Here is a 7,500-nt window from a genome sequence, read left to right on the forward strand (position 1 = left end):
TATAAAAAATGATTGATGTACTTGTTCCAACTGACAGCAGCTAAACGTGGGTGGGTGTGAGAGAATGAGTAGGAAATGAGGTCAGGAGGAAGCTGTGGGAACCAAACACCAGCCTGCTTGCCTGATCCTCTCCCTAAAAATGCCGGAATGATGTGAAATGCCATGTTTTTCTTTTATTAAATTATTTTATTAAATTATTAAGGACTATATTAAAGAGAAAAATCTCGAGAGATGGAACTAGGGGTGAGATTCTACTGGTTCTGTCCAGTTCTATAGAACTGGTTGTTATGATACTGTGCAGTTCAAATCGCACCACTGGCTGGCCCTGCCCCTCTTCTCCCGCCCCTCCCCTCTGCACCCAGTCAGTCCTTATTGTGCATGTGCAGCATTGCCTGCAGCCTGCTTTTGCCCACTTGCCAGGCTAGCCATTGCTGCATGCCTTCTGTTGTGGCCCTGCCTGATCTCCCTAGGTGAGGGAGGCTCTGCTAGCTCTGGAGCCCAGTCACCAACCTGCCACTGCCGGTCACTTTTACCCCCCCCCCCACTTGCCTTTTGCTGCCACCCCCAGCAGGGAAGACCCAGCAGCTGCGGTGAATCCAGGCGGGTGGGAGAGATGCAGACTGGTGGGGACCTGAGCTACATTTAGCTGTACTGGAAGACATGTGGAGAGGCTCGAGTTCTCCTACTGCTGGGAGAGCAAGAGAGTCTTTCCCAGCACAGTTCCGGGCAGCAGAGAGAAACAGGATTCAAGCGGGCTGCGTCTCTGCCACCCAGAGCCGCCCCTTTCCCTATTGGAGGGGAAGTTGCAAACTTTTCACTCTTGCTTTCCCAGAATCAGGAAAATGTGAGCCTCTCCACGTGTCCTCTGGTACTGTGAAATTTAGCTGGGATTCACTGCAGCTGCTGGGCCGTGCCGGTGGGGGACGTAGGTGTGGGGGGACAAACAGGGAGCATGGCTCATCTGCCTGCCATCCCTTCCCTCTCCTGATCGCAGCCCCTTTGTTAGTCCCTGAACAATCACCCCTGGATGGCCCTGCCACACCCATCCGGTCGCACCCATGTCGGCAAAAGGCTTCGTCATTTTGAATGATTTGGGAAAGGAGGTGGAGGGTCCTGAAGTGGCCAGCACAGGAGCACTGCTGAGAAGCGGGGAAGTGGCCTTCTAGTGGTCCGACCTGGCATTCAGGCCGCTGGTGGGCCACAGGAAGTTAGAGCATCGAGGGAAAGGGGGATTGCCAGGGGAGCCACTCTCTCCACGCCGAATTGGGACCATTTGGGGTAGTCCTAGGAATTGGGTGAGATGAGGTGCAACTCCTTGCCTTCTTAACTCAGGGAATGGCCGTTTTCTGCAGGAGGAGGACTGCGGAGGAGAACTGCGGAGGGGGGAAGTCTACCTGAGCGACTCTGGTGTCTTTGCCAGATTATTTGGACTCTTACAAGTGAGTGCAACTAAAGGCACTGCTGACACATGTCAGCCCAGGCCTCACCCCATGGCTCCGTAAAGCCAACGCCAAAGTAGTGGGAGATCAGGTGAACCTGTGGTGCAATGCTCACTGGGATCTCAGTCGCTCTGGGCCATCCAACCTAGTGAAGAGCACCAAGGAGAGCTTGCTGGCTTGGCCCAGCTGTGGCTTTGAGATACACACACACACAAAGTGGGGGAGAGAGAGGGGAAAATAGGGACCCAGCCATCTATGGTTTAGTATCTCCTTCAAGCTGGTGAGAAACCCACAAGGGCTGGGGAATGTGTCACTAAGAGCTCCAGGTTTGTTTGCTCCTTGTGCCCAAACTAGCAAAGAACAAGGGAATTCGGTTGACCAGGGCCTGAATTCAGATGAATTTTAATCATGATTGGTTAGAGGTCCTTTTGGTCCCATTGGAGAGAAGCTTCGTCCTGCTTGGGGAAAAGTGTCCCCTGAAAGAGCCAGTTCATAGTTGGGGAGGTTCTTAAAGAGACCAGACCTTGTCAGACTTATCCATGTCTCTCTTTTACACACACACACACACACACACACACACACACACACACACACAGTGGGTGGGGTGAGAGGGGAAGATGGGGAAGGAGGCAGAGAGAGAGAGAGACAGCGAGAAACAGAGAGGGGAGAAAGAGAGAGAGAAAAAGATGGAATGAGAGAGGAAGAGAGAGACAAGAAAGAAAAGAGAAAGAGAAAGAAAGAAAAGAGAGAAAGGAAGCAAAAGGAAGAAAAGCGGTAGACAAAGAAAGGGAGAGATGGAAGGAAGGGACAAAGAAAGGATAAGAAAGAAAGGGGGAGAATGGAGAAAGTGAATGAGATATATGAATGGATAGTTAAATACATGGAAGGAGGGAGGGAAAGAGAAAAAAGGGATTTTAGAAACTGATAATAGTCTTTCCATTACAATTCTGCATTTTAACTTTATTCACTGCTTTATTAAATATAAATTAATATTCTTACAGTAAATTCCCATTTCCATATCTATTTCAATTAAATCTATGTCTGGTTTAACAATAATCCTTAAAAGAAAAATATCAGTTCCATTCTTTTCCATTTTTACATCTATATTCTTATATATCACGACACGATACCTTGCAGAATCCCCCTTCCTCTTCTTCTCCTATCCATTGTCTCTCATTCTCCTGACTATATAATTTTTTTTCATTGTTGTTTGCTTTCCACTTCCCATCATTTTCTGGTCCTTTCTCTTAATTCCCCTTTCTTCCTTTATAATTTCTCTCCATTTCTTATTCCAATTATTTATTTTATCCCCCTCCCTCTCTTGATTTCTCCTCTGTAATTCCCTCTTCTGCTGTTTCCTTTTCCTTTGTTTAATATTCCAAACAATTCCCCCTTTAATTATCACATCAAACCTCACATTTTTAACTTTAATTCTTTTTTTTCTTTTTTTAATGTTGTTCCACTTGTTCTTTAGGGCTGGTTTCGTCTTTAGTTCACTCCTCCCCCTCTGGTTCTCTTTGTTCTTTTTTAATCTGCATTACCATTTCTAATTTTTGTAGTATAATGCTGTACATTTCCAAGCTTTCTTTCATCATTTCCTTCCTATTTTGTTGTTCCAATTTTATTTCCACACACATTTCTCCCATTTTGTACACTACTTCTTCTTTGATTTTCCTTTCTTTAATATTTATGTCCAATCCAATTGTCTAGTAGTTTATTGCAACCAGCGTCCTTTATATTAAATTTCAACAGTCAGTATCTGTAAATCTTTGTTTCCAGCTTCCTTCTGTTGATTTCTTTTCCAACTTTTTCCCAGTTCTGGTTCAATTCTGTTTCCACGTTCCATCCTTTCTTTTCCCTTTTCCCCTTTTTAAACTTTCATTAATTTCATTAATTCCAGTTATTAGCTATTCTTTCTTTTTAACAACTTCAGCGTTTAATTATGCCTATTTAGTTCCAAAATCCAAATAGTTCCCCTGCCTCTTTTTCCAATGTAGAGGCCAGGCAAGTCCTGGGAAGAGGGAAACCCAAGTCCCATGTTCCACTGCCACTTTTTTTCATACATGGGGCACTCAGGGGAAAGGAAAGCCCAGATCCATAGAGAGGGCTAGGAAAGAGGAAGGGATTTGAGGGAGGCCCCCATTTCTGGGAAGAGACTAACCTGGTTTATGAGTCCTTGGTTTATGTTGGAAGTTTTTAATGACGTTTTACTAGCAGCCAGGATGCCGGACTCATGGAGGGGGGCGTTGATTTCGTTGATCTTGAAGGAGGATACAGATCCTAGATATATAAACAATTATAGGCCGATTTCACTTCTAAATACTGATTATAAAATATTTACTTCTATTATAGCAAACAGATTAAAAAGACTGCTAAACTTGTATATACATGAAGATCAAAACGGATTCCTTCCAGCTAGGCAAATAAAGAATAATCTAAGAATAGTATTAGACGTACCCTGAGAGACACGTAGCACTCATGTTTTTAGATGCAGAGAAAGCTTTTGATAATCTGAATTGGCAATTTTTAATTCAAAAAATTTATAATTTGAATCTGGGTACCAAATTTGAAAATATTATAACAACTATCTATGACACACAACAAGCCAATATAATAATAAACGGGGAACCCACTCACCCAATAAAGATAGAAAAAGGAGTGAGACAGGGCTGCCCACTCTCCCCACTGCTCTTCATATTATCATTAGAAACATTATTAACACGAATTAGGCAAAATTCAGATATAAAGGGATTAACGGTTAAGAAAGAGGAATTTAAATTGCAAGCATTTGCGGACGATATGATTTTCTTTATTGAAGAACCAATAGATAGGGGACTAAAATTGATGAAAGAACTGGAGAATTTTGGAGCAGTAGCAGGACTTAAAATAAACAAGAAAAAAACTAAATTAATGACCAAAAATTTAACAGAAAAACAGAAAACAGAATTAGAAGAAACAATGGAAATACAAGTGACAAAGAAAATGAAATATTTAGGAATTTGGCTAACACCACATTGTAAGTCACTTAAAGAAAATAATTACGACAAATTGTTACTTCAGGTAAAGAAAGATTTAGAATCATGGAGTAAACTTCAAATTTCACTATTAGGCCGGATTGCCACCATTAAAATGAACATTCTCCCCAAATTTCTATATTTATTCCAAACGATTCCAATTAAATTACACAAAAAGTTCTTCGAAGAACTCAACAAAACAACCTTCAAATTTATTTGGCAAGGGAAAAAACCCAGAATAAATGTAAAAGCAATGCAAGATACAAAGAGCAGAGGAGGGTTAGCAGTCCCAAACTGGGAGTTATATTATATGGCCACCTCATTAGTTTGGTTGAAGGACTGGGTGAAGTTAACCAATAAAAGAATATTATTTCTAGAAGGCCACGACTTACAAAGGGGGTGGCACGCATTCTTATGGGATATAGGGAAAACCAGTCAAAAATATTTTCATAGACATTTAATTAGAGACGCGCTACTAACAATTTGGAAGAAAATACGGAAAAACATTACATAAAAATACCAATATGGATTTCAACAATGGAGGCGATGATTCACCCAAACAATTTGGAAATTACTAAAATGATTAAATATAAAGACTTATTGGACCCACGAGGAAATTTGAAATCGAGGCAGGAAATTCAGGACCAAGGACTAAAAATTGATCAATGGGTTTATCTTCAGATTCAAAGTAGGTATAAACAAGATAAGAAAGAATTTGGAATTAACAACAAACTTCAACAATTAGATAAGATTTTATTAGGACCGGACAAAAAAAGCATAACAACATTTTACAATTATTTACTAGAAACAGAATTAGAAGAAGAAATTGTAAAAGGGAATATGATTGCATGGAGTCGGAATGTAGGACGTAGTATTACACTAGCAGAATGGGAAAAAGTTTGGGGCAGGAATAATAAGATCACAAAATCGGTAGCATACAAGGAAAATCTTTATAAAATGTTTTATAGATGGCATCTCCCTCCTTCGAGGCTAGCGAAGATGCACCCCAACCTGAGTCTGTATTGTTGGAAATGTAAGAAAAAAGAAGGAACCTTTTTCCATATGTGGTGGACATGCACAGAAACCCAAAATTATTGGAAGAAAATCCAAACTTGGTTGGAAGAAATTACAAAAGAGCAGATCGAGTATAAACCAGAGTCCTTCCTACTAGGGATCTTTGACAAACAAGTTTCCAAAAAAGCTAAATATATAACAATACATATATTAACTGCGGCCAGATTAGCCTTTGCACAATACTGGAAACAACATCAAATTCCATCAGATGAAATGATTATTGATAAAATTTCAAGATGCGCAGAAATGGACAAACTGACTCTGGCACTAAAAAACAAAGATACTTCACAATATTATGATAGTTGGAATTGTTGGTATAATTGGATTAATCATAGATAAATTATATATCATAAGGCATAAGAAAAAAGTTTTAACTGATAATAATGAGATAGTGATATATGTATAGAATAGATGTATATATGACATAAATCAAAGGCTATAAAAAAAAAAAGATCTTGCAAACTGTAAAATAAGAATGTTTTTAATTTTCCTTCTTTCTTTTTCTTTCTTTTTCCTTTCTTTTCAATCTTTTTTTTTCTTTCTCTTCTTTCTTTTTTTCTTTCATTTATTTGTATATGTATTGTTGGCTGTTTTTAACTGTTAAAACTAATAAATTGTTTTATTTAGAAAACGTTGTTTCTTATGGCCACCAGAAGTGAAACAGGCCACCGTGAATTGGACTGACCCTCAATATCCCTTAAAAACCTGGATCCTGGTTTGGGAGCCATCCCAGCTGGTTCTGAGACTGCCTTGAGCCGCCCTGGATCCAAGCTGGGATGCACTGCGAATTCGGCCCCTTCCTGGCCCTTCAGGCTCAGGCAGAGTCGCCCAAGCTCCCCGGATCCTGAGTGAGGCTCTCCGGCCACAAGCCACCTCCTCCTCCTCCTCCTCCTCCTCCTCCATGGCCGCTTCTCTCTGGCTGGGACCCCTGAGCCCCCTGACTCCTCCCTGGGGGGCAGAAGAACCTCCGCTGGGCCTCCCTTTGGGGCCTCTGCTAAGGGCACGGCTGGGGCTGAGGACGATGGGGGCTGGAGTCCTGGCCTTTGGGAGGCCTGCATGGGAACCCACTCGATCTGGGCAGGACAGAGATCCACCCAGAGGACCTGGGAAAAACCCCTGGGAAGCAGCCCCTCCCTCCTTCCTTCCTCCCAACACCTGGCAGGAGGGAGAGAGAGAGAGAGGAAGCCGACCCAGAGAGGGTCACAGCCATGTTCTCCCTTTTTTCTCGGTTCTTGGGATTCGCCCCCAGCCTTTCTGCCCTGGGGAGCAGCAGCCCCAGTATCCTCAGTCCTGGCCTCACTGGGAATACTGGAAACCAGCATCCAGAACCATTTCTGTGGCTCCAAGCATCAAAGTCACCAGTTGATCCTCTGAACACCCAAATCTCTATCCAGGTTTGTCCAGACATTGGGGGGGGATCACTGACCCCCCCTCCACCCCTAAAGCTGCCTCTCTGTCCCATTCCCATTGTCCCAACTTTTTTCCCTGAATGCCGAACTGATCCGGTTCACACATTCCGCCAACCCCCATTCGCTCAGCCGTAGTTTACCCCGAGTGTTGCAGCTGCTGAAAACCCCCAAGGAGCCAGAAACGGATCCTAGGAAAAGCTCCCCATCCTGTGTGCAGACAGGCTGAGTTGATCCTCCCCACTAGGTGAGTCCACACAACGTCCTTAACCCAGGTTGATGGAAGAGAACTGCAATGTCGGCAAAAGGTGCCAGGCCAAAACACATAAACCAGTTGGTGGCATAGCGTGACGACCTGCTTCATATATGAACACAGGATGGGGGAAGGTTCCCACCTGCCAGAATGCATGAAATAGAGTCAGCCTATTTCAAAATTTCCATCCATATTTTCAGGGGCTCCAAAGACAAGACCCCTGCCCCTTAGAGGCTCCTTTGTGGGAAGGGAAGGGGGAAGGGAGCCGCTTTGAGACTGGTTCCCTCTAAAGCCCACCTCCTCTGCACCCTCAG

The 7,500-nt window shown here is 43.0% G+C and overlaps 2 protein-coding genes and 1 long non-coding RNA gene across 4 annotated transcripts in view; 1 reads left to right on the forward strand and 2 right to left on the reverse strand.

The window, feature by feature from the left end:
* LOC148123680 (vomeronasal type-2 receptor 26-like) overlaps positions 1–7,500 on the reverse strand; it is a 172,298-nt gene that overhangs the window by 96,556 nt on the left and 68,242 nt on the right. The gene's annotated exons all lie outside the window — the stretch shown is intronic.
* LOC148123683 (vomeronasal type-2 receptor 26-like) overlaps positions 1–7,500 on the forward strand; it is a 46,056-nt gene that overhangs the window by 15,197 nt on the left and 23,359 nt on the right. The gene's annotated exons all lie outside the window — the stretch shown is intronic.
* LOC148123684 (uncharacterized) lies at positions 2,605–3,574 on the reverse strand. Its single transcript, XR_015740587.1, has 2 exons — positions 3,316–3,574; positions 2,605–2,872 (listed from the first exon to the last, which is right to left on the reverse strand). It is a non-coding gene; the product is annotated as an uncharacterized LOC148123684 (long non-coding RNA).

This window comes from Pseudonaja textilis, unplaced genomic scaffold (genome assembly GCF_049901715.1).
Source record: "Pseudonaja textilis isolate UNSWEBS1 unplaced genomic scaffold, rPseTex1.2 PTEXSCF25, whole genome shotgun sequence".
Lineage (NCBI taxonomy): Eukaryota > Metazoa > Chordata > Lepidosauria > Squamata > Elapidae > Pseudonaja > Pseudonaja textilis.